The sequence below is a fragment of the Triticum urartu genome, chromosome 2, assembly GCF_003073215.2.
Source record: "Triticum urartu cultivar G1812 chromosome 2, Tu2.1, whole genome shotgun sequence".
Classification (NCBI taxonomy): domain Eukaryota; kingdom Viridiplantae; phylum Streptophyta; class Magnoliopsida; order Poales; family Poaceae; genus Triticum; species Triticum urartu.
The window spans coordinates 269,257,878-269,274,579 of record NC_053023.1 but is presented as its reverse complement, the minus strand read 5'-3'; positions in this window follow the sequence as shown (position 1 = coordinate 269,274,579).

Sequence of the window (16,702 nt, the reverse complement as noted above, 5' to 3'; positions counted from 1 at the left end):
CATGTGGGTTGTCCCCACCTAGTGGCCCCGCAGGCCTCAACCCTGATACTATAAAATCACATATTTGGAGAAAAAAACCAGGGAGAAAGAATCATCGCGTTTCACGAGACGGAGCCGCCGCCACCTCCTGTTCTTCATCAGGAGGCCAGATCCGGAGTCTGTTTGGGGCTATAGAGAGGGGGATCTTCGATGTTCATCATCACCAACCCTTCTCCATCGCCAATTCCATGATGCTCCCCATCGGGAGTGAGTAATTCCTTCGCAGGCTCGCTGGTCGGTGAGGAATTGGATGAGATTCATCATGTAATCGAGTTAGTTTTGTTAGGGCTTGATCCCTAGTATCCATTATGTTATGAGATTGATGTTGCTATGACTTTGCCATGCTTAATGCTTGCCACTTTGGGCCCAGGGGCCATGATTTCAGATCTGAACCATTTATATTAACACCATCATATCCATGTTCTAGATCCGATCTTGCAAGTTATAGTCAACTACTATGTGTTATGATCCGGCAACCCCGGAGTGAAAATAGTCGGGACACTTCTTGGTGATGACCATAGTTTGAGGAGTTCATGTATTCACTATGTGTTAATGCTTTGTTCTGGTTCTCTAGTGAAAGGAGGCCTTAATATCCCTTAGTTTCCAATAGGACCCTGCTGCCACGGGAGGGTATGACAAAAGATGTCATGCAAGTTCTTTCCATAAGCACGTATGACTATTTACGAAATACATGCCTACATTATATTTATGAACTGCAGCTAGTGCCGTATCGCCCTAGGTTATGACTGTTATATGACGAATATCATCCAATGAATTCACCGATGCAATGCCTCCGAATTTCTCTTATATTGTTTCTGCTAAGTTACTACTGCTGCTGTTACTATTCCACTTGCTACAAAATCATTGCTATCACCATTACCATTCCTATTGCTATTGTTACTACTATCAAAACTATCATACAACATTGCTACTAATCACTTTGCTGCAGAAAATTAATCTCCAGGTGTGGTTTCATTGACAACTCAACTGCTAATACTTGTAAATATTCTTTGGCCCCCCTTGTGTCGAATCAATAAATTTGGGTTGAATACTCTACCCTCGAAAACTGTTGCAATCCCCTATACTTGTGGGTTATCAAGACCTTATTCTGGCACTGTTGCCGGGGAGCATAGCTATATTTGTTGACTCACTTGGTATTATTATCAAATTATCACTATGAAGAATCTGAAGGATGCTAAGACTAAGATTTTTCCCTCTAAGACGAGGAACTGCCATCTAGCTCTACACTTGATTCACCTTCTGTTATAAGTAGACTTGCAGCACCACCACATGCTATTAATTCTGATATATCGCAAGTTAATGATGATGCTACTTATGATATAAATGCTACTCATGATGATGCTACTTCTGATATGAATGCTACTCATGATGATGCTGGTACCTTGCTTTATGATAATGTGTCACTAGGTGAATTTCTTGATGAACAACTTGCTAGAACTAAATTGTTTGAGAATGCCGAAACTGATGAAATTGTTGAAACTGATGAAGACCTTGAAACTGAAAATCCCGAAACACCAATTACACCTAGTTCTCCTAGATATGAATTGCCAAAGGTACCGGAAGGTTATGTTATGGATGAGGAGACAACTAGAGACATTCTTTCTGGTAAGGATAGAGATGATCTAGAAAAATTATTATGCAGGTATAAAGAAAATACTTTGAATGCTAAAATGAAATGTGATCTCTCAGTTTGCTACTTCACCTATCTTTGTTGGTGATAAGGATTATGAATTCTCTATCCACCCAGAGTTAAATCACTTTGGTTGAATCTGATCCTTTCCATGTTTATGAAACTGAAACTGTTGTGGCACATCTTACTAAGATGAAAATACATGGCCACTCTTTTTGCTCATGATGAGAAAATTCGCCATTATTATATTCTCAAGTTATTTCCGTTCTCGTTAAAGGGTGATGCTAAGACTTGGTATAATACTCTTGCTCCTAGTTGTGTGCGTAGTCCCCATGATATGATTTATTACTTCTCTGAAAAATATTTTCCTACTCATAAGAAACAAGCTGCCTTACAGGAAATATTTAACTTTGTGCAAATTGAAGAAGAGAGTCTCCCAGAAGCTTGGGGAGGCTTCTCCAATTGCTTAATTCTTTGCCTGATCATCCTCTTAAGAAAAATGAAATACTTGATATCTTCTATAATGGACTAACCGATGCTTCTAGGGATTTCCTAGATAGTTGTGCTGGTTGTGTTTTCTAGGAACAAACTACTGGACAAGCTGAAGAATTATTGAATAACATATTGAAATATCATGATGATTGGACTCTTCCCAAACCACCACTCAAACCTACTCCTAAGAAGAGGGGTATCTTATATCTCAGTCCTGCAGATATGCAAGAGGCAAAGAAATCTATGAAGGAAAAAGGTATTAAGGCCGAGGATGTCAAAAATTTACGTCCTATTGAAGAAATACATGGGCTTGATACACCACCACCACCTAAGGTGGTAGAGGTAAATTCTCTAATGAAATTCAATGACAATGATAATCCTCACAATATGCATCTTAGTCAATGCCTTTATGAGTTTGAAAATTACATTAGAAAGCACGATCACTTCAATGCAAATGTTATGAAACAATTGAAATACAATTCTGATATGATTGCTCGCTTGAGTGACTTGTTATTTAGAATCTCAAATGATGTTAGAGGTGTGGGAAAACATGCCTCTATGGTTCAAACTCAACTAGAACAAGTTGCTAATTCTCAAAGAGAATTGCTTGATGAAATGAACAATAATATAAGTGACATTGCTGTTAGAGTAGCAACTAGAGGAGGTAAAATGTCTCAGGAACCACTTTATCATGAGGGAAACCCAAAAAGAATTGAACGAGACTATCAAAGAGTTAACACTGATGCACCTATTCCTTCTAAAAAGAAAAAGAAGAAGAAAAATGATAGGACTTTGCATGCCTCTAGTGAACCTGAAGTAGAAAAACCTCCTGATAATGATAATGAAGTTTCTATCTCTGATGCTGAAACTCAATCTGGTAGTGAACACTCACCTTCTGATAATAAAAAGATAATGATGAGGTTCATGAAGATACTCAAATAAATAATAAAGAACCAGACAATGATGTTGAGATAGAACCAGCTGTTGATCTTGATAACCCACAGCCCAAGAATAAAAGATATGATAAAAGAGACTTTGTTGCTAGAAAACATGGTAAGGAAAGAGAACCATGGGTTCAAAAACATATGCCCTTTCCACCTAAGTCAACTAAAAAGAAATATGATGAAGAATTCGAATGCTTTGCTGGAATGATTAGGCCAGTCTTTTTGCATACTCGCTTGACTGATATCTTGAAAATGCTATGCGAAGTACATGAAAGACATCATCACCAACAAGAGAAAAATACCAGAAGCTGAAATCTCCACCACGCTTTCTAATTATACTTTTTAAGATGGAGTACCTAAAAAACTGGGAGATCCGGGAATCCCCACTATACCTTGCTCCATCAAAAGAAACTATGTGAAAACTTCATTATGTGATTTTGGAGCTGGTGTTAGTGTTATGCCTTTCTCTTTATATAAAAGGCTCGATTTGAATAAACTCATACCTACTGAAATATGTTTGCAAATGGCTAATAAATCAACTGCCATACCTATCGGTATTTGTGAGGATGTGCCCGTTGTTGTTGCTAATGGTACTATTTTGATTCACTTTGTTACACTTGAGATGCCCGAGGACGGCAACATGTCGATTACCCTTGGTAGACCCTTTTGGAATACTGCAGGGGCTGTTATTGATTGCAATAAAAGCAAAGTCACTTTTCATATCAATGGTAATGAGCATATGGTGCACTTTCTGAAGAAACAATTCCAAGGGAATGGTATTAATGTTATTGAAACATCTCCCACAATCACTATTGGAAGTTTTCAACTGCCCCTACCTACTGTTAAAAATAAATATGTAATGCTTATTGTTGGGGACATTCATATCCCCATTGAGGTAACTTAGTGATTTACGGAAGTTCTTCGGTTTCATGCTAATCGAAAGTGGTTGTTAATAAGAATTGATCAACCTTATTAATGGATCATTTTTGGGAGTTATATATGAAGTTGATGAATTTAGTAAGCACTACCTTCTGTTCCTACCTTTTTTCCTGTTTTTATTAGTTAAATAAAATAAAATGCCATGTTTTGTCAGTTTTCTGTATTTCCCGTGCAATAAAAAATGACCCAAAAATAAAAGTTCTCAGAATGCTCTGAAATTTTAATATGATTTTTCTTCTTCTAAATATTTAAGAATTTTTTATGCAAATAACATCACAGGGGGGTGCACCAGGTGGGCACAACCCACCTGGGCGCACCAGCACCCCCAGGCGCGCCTTGGTGGGTTGTGGTTCCCGCGAGGCCCCCTCACTTATCTCTTCATCCCACATCACCACCTACCTCCAGAAAAAAATCACCATTGCTCTCTCTCTCATGTTCTTGCTCTCAAACCCGCGGATTTCGATCTCTTTGCTCGAAGCTCCGTTTCCAAAACTATTTTGGGGGATTGTTGCTCGGTATGTGACTCCTCCGTTAGTCCAATTAGTTTTTGCTTTAGTGGTTTATATTTTGAATAATTAGTTACTCTTGGTGCTGCTATAGATGAGCTTGCATGTTGAATTCTTAGAGTTCTTAGTAGTTTGAATGCTTGATATAGCCTCTATGCATCCCTATGAGTAGTTGCTTTCAATCTTGTGAAGTTTTGTTGAGAAAAATTTTGTGGACTAAAAATTTCCGAATTTTGTTCATAGGAAAAAGATGAGTATCTTTAGGAAGTTTGCTTCCAAGAAGAACTCCAAGGGAGTTATTGGGGAGTCATCTGACAGTGATCTCCACACCCGGATAATGGTGTAGGTACGACCGTGTGAATGGCCGCATAACCCATTCATGGAAGGGTCCAGAATCCTTCAGGAGTTTGCACAATATGCTGCTAATGCCGGCCTCACCGACTTCATTGCAGCTGAATGTGAACAGTATCATCTCCTCAAAAATTCCTTTGTGCAATGTTTTCATTTCTTAGTTAGGAATAACCCCCCTGAGGTGTAGTTTAACTTATATGTTGAACCCCATCAGATACCGCTTACTGAATCTTGTGACATATGCTTGCTCCCTTCTGATGGTGGTTTAGTAGAGCCTAGGCCCGCGGAGTTTGATGGTTTTTACCATACTTTGACAGTGGGGGATGAGAGAGGGGTGTCAGGTGTCACCGCCACTAGCTTAGACTTTCCTGTTATGCATTATTTTGCTCTATTCATTATGAAGTGTTTGCTTGTGAGAGAGAAGGTAGGTGCACTTAGTGCCCCAGACTTTGTTGTGTTACACCATGCACTTTACGGTGACAACACTTATAGCTTGGGAGCTATTGTGGCACGTCGCCTCCCCATTAACAGATCCAAGGGTAAAATACATGGTGGCATTTATGCTACTCTCCTAGCGAATCACTTTAACGTCTAGATACACCAACATGATTATCCCTTGCCCAAGGTTTACCTAGATCATGCAACTATGGCACAACACCAGTTTATTGATAGCGAGACCACCACTATGGATGTTCCATATAACCTGGTTTTCAGTGTGGACACTCGTGATATTATTCCATTGCCTGGACCTGCTTTGTTTGATCCTATTGCTAGGGGCGAATATAGGATTACGCCTAAAGACATTGTCGCTTACCAAAACAATCTGGCTGCGGCAGAGGAGGAGCCTCAGGAGTAGGACCCTCAGGTGCCCGCTCCCCAGCACTTCAACATAGGACCCCATGGCTTCTTCGAGTGGTGATTACCAAGCTAGGACAAAATCCTAAGCTTGGGGGAGTATGTGTTTCCATGGACATTACATTCGTGTTCACACATTTCATTCCAGTTGTCCGTGCCCACAATCTTTATTGTATTATCCATGCTAAATTTATTTTCTCACTATCTTCTTGTGTGTTTGCAAAACTTTGAGAAAATCCAAAAATATATTCCCTGCTTCTTTTCGGGTTTTCTTCCTAGTTTAAATTGTTGTAGTACTAAAAAGAAAACCCCAAAAGATTTCCTTGTTCTTCTTTTGCTTGCTGGGAGCTTTCCCGTGTAAATAGTTTTTCTCATTTTTTATTTTCCCTTTAATTTTCTTGTTCAAGAAAAACCAAAAACTCCAAAAATATTTCAGTGTGTTTCTATGATTTTCTTTTTCTTTTTATTGAGTCAAACCGAGGAGAAGACCACAATGAAAATGTTGAGTGGCTCTCTTATGCATTATTGTTGATCTAACAAAGAGCCCATATTACTTTTTCTCCTCCTTTTGAATAAAATGTTTGCAGATTCTAGCTTAGTCCATGACACTTTTGCACTATTATTATTTTCATATCGTTCAATCGTGCAAGTGAAAGGCAATAATGGTGATATTTGATGAACTGGCTATGGCAGAGAGAAACGGGTATGAACTCAACTTGTTCTGTTTTTTGTAAATATGTTTAATCTAGTATTTCAGCATATTATGATCAAACATGTGTGCAATGACAATGAGAGATTATAGTTTCTCATGCCATTCTGAAGTAGCTAGGAGTGGATACTGATTTATCTTGGATGCCAACGTTGCATTAAAATGATTGTGATGTAGTATGATGATGTTCAAGTGGCTTGACTTGGCACATGTTCATGCATGTAGTTGAATCAAAACCAACATAGCCTCTATGATATTTTTATGTTCATGGCGTTCATATCCTACTCATGCTAGTATCCAATGTTACTTATGCGTAATGCATGTTCATGGCCGTTTTCGCTCTCTAGTTGGCCGCTTCTCAACCTATTTGCTAGCCTTAACCTGCACTAAGTGGGAATTCTGCTTGTGCATCAAAAACCTGAAAACCTGAAACCCAAGTTATTCCAGATGAGTCCACCATACCTACCTATATGCGTTATTACCCTGTCGTCCTAAGTAAATTTGCATGGGCCACCTCTAAAAACTTCAAATAAATATCCTTTTTGTGTGCCTGGATTGTTCATAGAGCGACAAGAGGTAGTCAGCATCTTCCATGCTAAGTGGGTTATTCTCATGATGAGTTTTTATTCACCTGTCCTTGCACGAGAGGGGCGATAATAGGGATTCCCAGCCCAGAACTCAAATTGCAAATAATTAAACCTTTACTTTTATTTCTTGGGAACTGCCACTAATGTGAAGATATTGATAACTAATGGTCACGAATTAAACAAGAAGGGTGCATTTCTCAAAATTTCATTTACCTCTGTTTTAAAAACTTGAGCTATGGCACCACTTCAAATCACTGCTTCCCTCTGCGAAGTGACTATCTATTTACTTTTATGTTGTGTCATCACCTTCTCAAATAAGCGCCAGAACCTGAGAGCATTATTGTCATTCTCATGCGTTGTGTGTAGCTAATGTTGGGTGCATCATGACTGGATCTTTTCGACCATGAATTACAATGTTTAGTCGCTGCTTGAACTTTGGAGGTGCTCTGCATTTATGTTTTGCAGTCTCAGAAAGGGCTAGCGAGATACCACTATTGTCATATTATGTTTCATAACATGTTGTCGTTTGAGATATCTTATTATTGCTCGCTAGCTGATTATGTCATTGATATGAGTTAATATAATTTTAAGAGTTATTGTTGACATGGTTAGATATAGTCTTGGCTGAAAACCTGGGTGCTACTTAAGCTTATTTATGTAAACAAGAGAAAAAGAGTTCGTAAAAGTTTTTCTTTTTCACTTTCAGTTTATCAAATGAATTGCTTGAGGACACGCAAAGGTTTAAGCTTGGGGGAGTTGATACGTCTTCGTCGTATCTACTTTTTCTAACGCTTTTCCTCTTAGTTTGGTCTCTAATTTGCATGATTTGAATGAAACTAACCCAGACTGACGTTGTTTGCAGCAGAACTACCATGATGTTGTTTTTGTGGAGAAATAAACGTTCTCAGATTGGAACGAAACTTTGTGAGGATTTTTTATTCCATAAATAAGAATTTCTAGAGTCAAGAACCACCAAAGGGGGCACCTGGGTGGGCACAACCCACCAGGGTGCCCCCCTCGAGGCGCGCCCAGGTGGGTTGTCACCACCTGGTCGCCCCACATGCCTCAACCTATTCTTCATCGAGAGGCCAGATCTGGAGTCCATTTGGGGCTCCGGAGAGGGGGATCTTCGATCTTCGTCATCACCAACCCTTCTCCATCGCCAATTCCATGATGCTCCCCATCAGGAGTGAGTAATTCCTTTGTAGGCTCGCTGGTCGGTGAGGAGTTGGATGAGATTCATCATGTAATCGAGTTAGTTTTGTTAGGGCTTGATGCCAAGTATCCATTATGTTCTGAGATTGATGTTGCTATGACTTTGTCATGCTTAATGCTTGTCAATTTGGGCCCGGGCACCATGATTTCAGATCCGAACCGTTTATGTCATCACCATTATATCCATGTTCTAGATCCGATCTAGCAAGTTATAGTGACCTACTACGTGTTATGATCCAACAACCCTAGAGTGACAATAGTCGAGACACTTCCTGGTGATGACCGTAGTATGAGGAGTATGTATTCACTATGTGTTAATTCTTTGTTCCGGTCCTCTATTAAAAGGAGGCCTTAATATCCCTTAGTTTCCAATAGGACCCTGCTGCCACGGAAGGGTAGGACAAAAGATGTCATGCAAGTTCTTTCCATATGCACGTATGACTATTTACAAAATACATGCCTACATTATATTTATGAACAGGAGCTAGTGCCGTATCGCCCTAGGTTATGACTGTTATATGATGAATATCGTCCAACGAATTCACCGATCCAATGCATATGAATTTCTCTTATATTGTTTCTGCTAACTTACTACTTCTGCTATTACTATTGCACTTGCTACAAAATCATTGCTATCACTGTTAATGTTACTATTGTTGTTGTTACTACTATCAAAACAATCATACTACTTTGCTACTGATCACTTTGCTACAGATAATTAATCTCTAGGTGCGGTTGAATTGACAACTCATCGGCGAATACTTGCAAATATTCTTTGGTTGCCCTTGTGTCGAATCAATAAATTTGGGTTGAATACTCTACCCTTGAAAACTGTTGCGATCCCCTATACTTGTGGGTTTTCAGGGGGCGTGCCTCCCCCTAGGGCGTTCCGTCCACCCTTGCCGCCGCCTCGCGGGTCTTCTGGCTTGGAGTCCAACTCCTACAGGTGTCATATGGTCCAAGAAAAATCATCATAAAGTTTTATTCTGTTTGGACTCCGTTTGATATTCCTTTTCTACGAAACTCGAAAACAAGGAAAAAACAGAAACTGACACTGGGCTCTGGGTTAATAAGTTAGTCCCAAAGTTAATATAAAATAGCATATTAATGCATATAAAACATCCAAAACAGATAATATAATAGCATGGAACAATCAAAAATTATAGATACGTTGGAGACGTATCAAGCATCCCCAAGCTTAATTCCTGCTCGTCCTCAAGTAGGTAAATGATAAAAACAGAATTTTCGATGTGGAATGCTACCTAACATATTTATCCATGTAATTTTATTTATTGTGGAATGAATATTTAGATCCATAAGATTCAAAACAAAAGTTTAATATTGACATAAGAACAATAATACTTCAAGCATACTAACAAAGCAAATCACGTCTTCTCAAAATAACATGGCCAAAGAAAGTTATCCCTACAAAATCATATAGTCTAGCTATGCTCCATCTTCATCACACAAAGTATTAGATCGTGCACAACCCCAGTATTAGTCAATAAATTGTTTCTTACTTTTGATGTTCTCAAACTTTTTCAACTTTTCATGCAATACATGAGCGTGAGGCATGGATATAGCACTATAGGTGGAATAGAATATGGTGGTTGTGGAGAAGAAAACAAGAAGGAGATAGTATCACATCAACTAGGCATATCAACGGGCTATGGAGATGCCCATCAATAGATATCAATGCGAGTGAGTAGGGATTGCCATGATACGTATGCACTAGAGCATAAGTGTATGAAAACTCAAAAGGAAACTAAGTGGGTGTGTATCCAACTCGCTTGCTCACAAAGACCTATGGCAATTTTGAGGAAGCTCGTCATTGGAATATACAAGCCAAGTTCTATAATGAAAATTTGCCACCAGTATATGAAAGTGACACCATAGGAGACTCTCTATCATGAAGATCATGGTGCTACTTTGAAGCACAAGCGTGGAAAAAGGATAGTAACATTGCACCTTCTCTCTTTTCTCTCATTTCATTTTTTGGTGGGCTTCTTTGGCCTCTTTTATTTTTTGTAAAGTCCGGAGACTCATCCCAACTTGTGAGGGAATCATAGCTTCTATCATCCTTTCCTCACATGGGACAATGCTCTAATAATGATGATCATCACACTTTTATTTACTGACAACTCAAGAATTACAACTCGAAACTAGAACAAATATATGACTCTATATGAATGCCTTCGGTGGTGTACCGGGAAGTGCAATGACTCAAGAGCGACATGTATAAAATATATGAAATGTGGCTTTGCCACAAATGAGATGTCAACTACATGTAAACATCCCAAATTTTCAATTTGGAATGTTATACATAGATCATCATTGCATATCATATTTTATTGCATTTTGGTTGATCCTAGAAATTCTACGCAACTCAAGGACCCTCGGAGAGAGTTGGGGATTTCGTTATTTTCATATTTGAGTTTTTCTCAAATTTTGAAAATAGGATCATTTGATTTTATTTATTTTATCTTCAATTATTTCTATTATCAAAATATGAGAGAGGGAATAAAATGACTTTCCAAAATAAAGAAATATTGAGGATTTAATAAAAAATCAAATAAGATTTTTTTTGGTTTTATTTGCTATTTTATTTGAATTTAGGAAAAATTGCACGTTTTCAAAAATTGCATTTAGAGCCAAAAATGTTCATCCTGTTCTAAATATTTTATTTAGACGGAGAAAATTTGTTTTGGCATTTTTAGATTTTTATTTATTTTTTAGATTTTTTTAGGCGCAGCGAAATTGTTTAAAAAAAACCCGCGCCCGACTGGGCCAAGGGCCCAGCCGAAGCCAGGCCGGCCAGCCGCCGCCTCCCCGCCGGACTCGGGAGGAGTCCGAGCCGGAGCCGCCGCCGCCGACCCCCCCCAAGCCAGCCGCCCCTCTTAAAGCACCCCGGGGCCCCCTGGAGCCCCGAGCCCCGCCGCCACCGCGCCCCGCCGCCCCCGCCGCCTCGCGCCACCCGCCGCCCTGCGGAGCCTCGCCGGAGAGCCGCCGCCGAGGTAGCCGCCGGCCGGTTTTTGAGAAAAAGCCGTTTCGATTTTTTTTTGAAAAAAACCTAGTTTCGTTTTTTTAAAACGGGTTTTTCGTTTAGTTTCTGTTAACGAACGTTCGTTCGTTAACCTGTTCGTCGTTTTTCTTTTTCTCGGATTAAATCCGCGATTTTTCTGATCGCGATTCCTGATCCGATTTTCGTTTTAGTTTAACTTTTCGCTCGTTTATCGGAATCAGGCGATTCAAGCGCCTGGAGTTTCGTCTCGAAACCCTCTTTCCGTTTAACCAAACTCAAACAAGTTTTTGCCACTATAAAAATTGCCCTAGATCCAGAATAGTAAACGAAGCTTGTTTCTTTTGCCGTTTGTCTTTCGTTGCTTCGTTTGATTTGATTCTTTTTGCCAACCGGAGTTCTTAAGTTGAACTTTCTGGTTAGATCTCTTATTTGAGTTTTACCTGTGCATTAGTTGAGTACTTATTTTATGCTTGTTTGTTTGCGATAGAGTACCCGGAGTGCACCGCTTGCTACTTCGAATCGCTAGGTTTCCCGGATCATCAGCAAGGCAAGTAACACTTTGATCATACCTCCTACTACCCAGTTTTATTGCATTAGATCAATCCTCACACATTGCATGATTAGGATCTAATTAAATTGTGGGTTTGGGGAGTAGTTGAGGTAGAACCTATTACCTGTTTATTATCAAACCTTTGGGAGTTACTTCTACGTTTGCTTATTATTGCATGCTATGCTAGTAGACGTGGATTGGGTGAGTGAAATCCATGACAGATGTGAGATTTGTTAATTAATGGTTTATCTAAGGTGGCAACTTAAACACACATCTGGGTGGATTGAGGCACCTGGGTATTCCAGGACTTGCCTGTTTTCTTTTGGACCGCCACCCAGGCTCAAAGGGATCATGAGATTATTCATACTAGAAACTTCCGTGTGCAGCCACAAGCTATTATGGGCTCTGGCATAGTTGACTAAGTTGTGCGAACTCTTACAGTGGTAGACTAGCAGATGTAGGGGATGTAGGTGGTACGGTCTACCCGTCCGTAAGGTGCTAGCGCTTCTGAAAGACTATGTCTCGGTCATCCGTTTCTCAAACACCATGTAGTGCGAGAAATCCAACGGAGGAGATCGAGTCTTGTGGGGAAAAGTGCGCAAACCTCTGCAGAGTGTATAAACTAATCATGGTTAGCCATGTCCCCGGTTATGGACATCTTGAGTATCTAGTACTGGATTATCATGTGAATCTCAACATGTTACTCTAAATTAATTTTGTTGGGTTTGTTTAATGATGATGCTTAATTGGGATTGAGAATGCTGTCAACCATTCTCAATGTTTAACACTACCATGATAGTTAAGTAAAATCTATTCCTTTGCAGTAGGGAAAAATTGGCTTTACGCAAGCTTTCTACCAGCCATATATGCATATAGTATAGACTATTTCATTCCATTACTCTCTATGTGTTACATTGCCAGCATATTCCATGTGCTGACCCATTTCGGGCTGCAACGTTAATGTTGCAGACTTTTCAGACGACGATTAAGGTGCCTTTAGGTCGTGGTTCTATACTCAGTGATGCCGTTGGAGTTGATGGACTCACTTATCTTCCAAGCCTTCCGATGTTATCGTTATTAGATGGCCTTAAGCCATTATTATTGTAATAAGGTCCCTTTGGAGACTCTCGATAATAAGTGTGTGATTGCTACTCTGTTATAAGTCCTTCAAGTACTGTGTGGTGTCAGCATTACTGATCCAGGGATGACACCTGAGCACAGAGATTGGATCGTTTGAGGTCTGGTCGCTACACTACATGATCATGCAAAGCAATATGACAATGATGAAGCGTGTCATAATAAACGGAAAGGTGGAAGTTGCATGGCAATATATCTCGGAATGGCCATGGAAATGCCATAATAGGTAGGTATGGTGGCTGTTTTGAGGAAGGTAAACATTGGGTTTAATGCACCGGCGAAATTTGCGCGGTACTAGAAAGGCTAGCAATGGTGGAAGGGTGAGAGTGCGTATAATCCATGGACTCAACACTAGTCATAAAGAACTCACATACTTATTGCAAAAATTTATAGTTATCTAAACGAAGTAATAGACGCATGCTCCTAGGGGAGAGGTTGGTTGGAGTTAACCATCATGCGCTCCCGACCTCCACACAAAGGATGACAATCAATGAATAAATCATGCTCCGACTTCATCACAAAACAGTTTACTATTCTTGTAGCGATCCGACCTTAAACGGTCAAATGTCTATGCATAAGTGTCATCCCTGGATCGGTAATGCTGACACACACATTACTTGAAGGATTTATAACAGAGTGCAATCACACACTTATTACATCGAGTATCTCAAAAGAGAGTACTTATTACAATAATATGGCTGAAGGCCATCTAATGAAGATAACAGCGGAAGGCTTCGAAGGTAAAATGAGTCCATCAACTCCAACGGCATAGCTGAGTGCAAGACAATGACCTAGCACACCTTACTCTTCGTCTGAAAGGTCTGCAACATAATACATTGCAACCCGAAACGGGTCATTGCAACCCAAAACGGGTCAACACATGGAATATGCTAGCAAAATAACACTTTAGAGCAATGAACAAGTAGCAACTATAACTATATGCATATTTGGCTGGTGGAGGCTCTATGGTTATTTTTGCAGAAAGCTAGTTTTTCCCTAACACAAAGTAATATATTTTATTTAACTACAAAGTTTGTTGAAAACATTGAGAATGGTAACCCCATCTCAATCCCAATTAAGGTAATCATTAACCCAACAAGTTAATTAAATAAAGTGATGAGATCAACATAATAATTCAAGCACCAGATACTCAAGATGTCTATAACCGGGGACACGACTAACCATGATTAGTTTGTACACTCTGTAGAGGTTTGTGCACTTTTAACCACAAGACTCGATCTCCTCCGTTGATTTCTCGCACTACAAGATGTTTGAGTAATGGATGACCGAGACACAGTCTTTTAGAAGCATTAGCCCTTTTGACGGGTAAACCATACCACCTACATCCCCTACATCTGCTAGTTTACCACTGAAAGAGGTCACACAATATACTCAACTATGCCAGAGCCCATAATGGCTTGTGGCTGAACACGGAAGTTTCCAGCATGAATAACAATATGATCCCTTTGAGACTGGGTGGCGGACCATAGGATGATCGCACGGATTCCCCGGGATCTCCTTGGACAGCACTGGATTGCCCCAGGTGCCCACAGGCAATCCACCTAGAGGTGTGTTAAAGTAGCCACCTTAAGTAAACCCTTAGTTCATAGTTATACTCACATCTGTCATGAATCACTCAAACCAAACCACGTCTACGAGCATAGCTTAGCAGCATAAGCATAACGTAGAAGTAACTCCCAGGGTTTGAATGAAAAGTTCAATAGGTACTACCTCAACTACTACTTCCCAAAACCCAGATGTTAAACAGATCCTACTCATGCAATGTTTGAGGGTTGAAACTAATACATAAAAACTAGGTAATAAAGGGGTATGATCAAAGTGTTACTTGCCTTGCTGACAATTTGAAAACCTAGTGACTCGTAGTAGCACGCTTCGCACTCCGGAAACTCTATCGCAAACAAACAATAACATACATAAGCACTCAAGAAATAGATGCAAGGGTAAAACTAAAGAGAAAAGATCCAAATCGAAAGTACAAGAGAAGAGCTTCGATTTGCAAAAAGAATCAATTGAATCGGAGCTACGAAACTCAAACTGTGATCAAAATAAGTTCAAATTCAAATCTGCTTGCATCCAAATTTTAATTATTTCAAAACCATGTTCAAGTTGACTAACTAGAAATAGGGATCCGAGACGAAGATTTTGGCATTGGTTTCACTGGATTTGGACAAACATTTAAAAAGTTGCGAGCGTTTGAAGATCAGGGGTTAATATGCGATAAAAATAATCACGGATAGGTCTCTAGCCAAAAATAAAATAAAAAAAGACTAACGAACGAACGTTCGCTAACAGAGACGAACGGACGAACGCGTTCACGAACAGAGGTGTTCGAGTGAACGTTCGCTAAATAGATCCAACCGAGAAAACCCTAACCCTAAAAATTAAACCGATCTAAAAGGCGAAAAATCGAAAAAAAATCCAAAGTGAATCGGCAAAATGGAGCGGTTTTCTTATACCGGTCAACGGGCGGCGGACAGTGGCTTAGGCGGGATCTGGTGCAGGCGGTGGTGTTGGTGTGGGGCATCGGCGACGGCGGCGGCGCACCAGTGGCAGCAGGCGGTGGCAGGGCGGTGCGGCGTGGCGGCGGGGCAGGTGCGGTGGCGCCGGGCGGAGTGCAGGAATTTGGCAGCGGCTTGGCGCGGGGTTGGTGGTGGCGGAGGGGGGCTCGGCCCTATAATAAAGGCCGAGGGCGCAGTTGCTGAGGAGGGGGCCGCCCGGGGCCGGAGTCCAGCTCGCTCCCCTCGACGTCCGTCCAGAGACGGCGGCGACGCGAGGAAGGCGGCGGCCGGAGTGGGCTTCGGCCTGGCTTGGCTGGGCCTTCGGCCTAGTCGGGCGAGAAACTTTTTTAAATAAATAAATTCTGCCTAATAAAAATCATAAGAAAATAAAAAAACTAAAAAAGCCAAAAACAATTTTCACTGTCTAAATAAAATATTTAGAACAAAGTGAACATTTTTCTGGCCTAATAAAGAAGTTTTCAAAAAAAATCATATTTTTCTAATTCAAATAAAATCTCGAATAAATCCAAGTAAAATATTTATTTGATTTTAAAATTGTTCCTCCAATATTCCTTCATTTTGAAGAAGTCATATTATCTTCTCTCTTTTATTTTTAATTGGAAAAATTGGAGAGAAAAATATTAAAATCAAAGTGATCCCTCTTTGCAAATTTGAGAAAATTCAAATATGAAAATAAATGAAAAATCCTCAACACTCTCCTAGGGTCCTTGAGTTGCTTAGGATTCCTGGGATCACAACCAAAATTCCAAATAAAATATGATATGCATATGATGACCTATGTATAACATTCCAAATTGGAAATTTGGGATGTTACAAACCTACCCCCCCCCCCTTAAGATGAATCTCGCCCTCGAGATTCGGGTTGGCTAGAAAATAGATATGGGTGGTCTTTCCGTAGATCATCCTCTTGTTCCCAGGTCGCTTCATCCTCGGTATGGTGGCTCCACTGAACGTTGCAAAACTTGATAACCTTACTGCGTGTGACTCGGCTGGCAAACTGGAGAATCTTCACTGGTTTCTCCTCATAGGTAAGATCACTATCCATCTGAATTGCTTCCAGGTTCACTGTATCTCTCAGAGGGATATCAGCCATCTCAGCATGGCACTTCTTCAACTGGGAAACGTGAAACACATCATGAACTCCTGACAATCCTTCGGGTAACTC